A 2,333-nucleotide genomic window follows, 5' to 3' on the forward strand; every position below is an offset into this window, starting at 1 on the left:
TCTCCTTGTCAAAGAAGTTATTCAAGTTCAAAAAAGTCACTTTTCTATTTTAATTCTGCCTGATAAAATTGAGGCGTGCCCTTTGTCATCCTCCTGGAGGAAAGGTGAAGTCATCAGAGTGAAGAGTGTTAATAACCTGATAATCTGCTAATGATGACTGCTCTAAATATCATGTATTATTATACAGTCTGATTCTTCCACATTTTATTGATCTATTTTTCTAGTAAAAGTCAACTTACTTGCTTTCCTATGTCCCTGCTTACCTAAGTGCATGTATATACACATACACAAAAACATAAAGATACTTTTGTTTGACAGATATTTTTCTAAATGTACTCTACATACTTCGGATGAACTGTCGCAGAATTATAAAAATAGCTTAATGGTTTCAGTGAGAAAGGGAAATGCCAATGCGAGTCCAAGGTCAATTAAGTCCGTGAACTCATCCTAGAAAAAGTGCTACATAACGTCATTGTTGAATATCACTATGGTCACCTTCCAACTACTCCCCTTGATAAGCCACTCAACAGAGTCAGTGCCTAGTTCACCCTTCAAAGCACTTTTTCTAGCATGAGTTCACAAACTTCACTGTTCAACTTTGTATAAGACACAACCTCCTCTTATTCTAAGGGATGGGAGGGGAAGAACATTCAAATAAGCCTCTAACAGAAAGCTTCTGGCAGAAAACCTGGCAGGACTCTAGAATCTTTCCTTGGGAACAATTTGCAATTTAAAAAAGATTTAGGATGGAAATTTCTAATTTTAAACCTAAGGTAGGGTTTGAGGACTCATAATCTTGAGAGTCTAAGCATTAGGATTTTGGAGGTGGGATGGTGCTACGTAGTGGTAGTTTTCCCCAAGTTGAGATCACACCTTGCTCTTGAACCCTCTTTAATCAAGGCACCCTGGGACACTTTGTCTCAGCTGTCTAACAGATGGCTTACAGCAGGAGAAGATTTAGGAGACTATGACTCTTCATTTGTACTATGATTTGGGATAGGTGAACAAGAGCCCTGAGAATATATGAGCTTTTGTGCCTGCCACTGGTCATGTGATTTATAATCCCATTACCTCCTTAATTAGTCACAACCACGGCATTGGCTTTGGGAGGGAGTTTTCAACCTGTTCAAATATAATAAGACCAAATGGTAGTTGCAGAAAATACAAAAGGTGGGGTATATAGGTCAAATCTCAGGACAGCAAGCTAATTCTATCTGTAGGACTCAAGATAGTGTAGCAAGCCCTATACCACAGCTTACTTGGCTGGCAATAGCCGAACACAACGGCCACCCCACTTATTAAGCAATTCTACGTTCTATAGAATATACAAGTCTGTGGAGTGGGGCTAAGGCTTCTTGACCTGGAGAATTATAAAGGATAATAGCAAAATTAGAGGATGGTGATGACATTTTCTGATGATAAAATGTGATGATAGAACAAGGGCATACTGACCATGATGGCGCCAAAAGTGGTCCCAATTAAACAAGAAACAAAATGTGGAAAGATAAAAAGTGGTCCCAATTAAACAAGAAACAAAATGTGGAAAGATAATACTATGACTTTTCCACTTACATTACCTTCCAACCTTATCCCTACTACTGTTTAAAATAGGAGAATCACAACACTTTCTCTGAGAGTTCTCTCTGTTGTTTTGTTTGAAGAGAGAAAAATATGCTCACACATACTTGTGACTAAAAATATTATTTAATTCTGAATTAATTGTCGATGATGTGGTAAGAAATTAAAGGCGTAATAACATTAATTAATCCAAATTGTTGTTTCTACCTGTTTTCAAGCCTGAGCCACACTTCATAATTTGTTCTCACATTCCTCTTGGCTTTCCTTTTTCAAAACAAACTTCATTCATTCCTTATGTGTTATATGTTTCCTTATTATTTTCAAAATTTTTAAATTAAATGTTTAAATTATTTTATTTTCAATATTTATTAATTTGTCTTTGAAGTATTCATGTAGTATTTCTTTTTCTATTCTTTTTTTATTTTATTATTATTATTATTATTATTATTATTTAGAGACTGAGTCTCACTTTATCACCCTTGGTAGAATGCCATGGCGTCACAGCAACCTCCAACTCCTGGGCTTAGGCAATTCTCTTGCCTCAGCCTCCCGAGTAGCTGGGACTTCAGGCGCCCACCACATGCCCAGCTATTTTTTTGTTGCAATTTGGCTGGAGCCAGGTTTGAACCCGCCACCCTTGGTATATGGGGCTGGCGCCCTACTCATGAGCCACAGGCACAGCCCTCTTTTTCCATTCTTAAGATATTTCACTTAGTAGAATAGTCTCCAGCTCCATCTAGGTTGTTACAAAAGAT

Source organism: Nycticebus coucang, chromosome 15 (genome assembly GCF_027406575.1).
Source record: "Nycticebus coucang isolate mNycCou1 chromosome 15, mNycCou1.pri, whole genome shotgun sequence".
Classification (NCBI taxonomy): domain Eukaryota; kingdom Metazoa; phylum Chordata; class Mammalia; order Primates; family Lorisidae; genus Nycticebus; species Nycticebus coucang.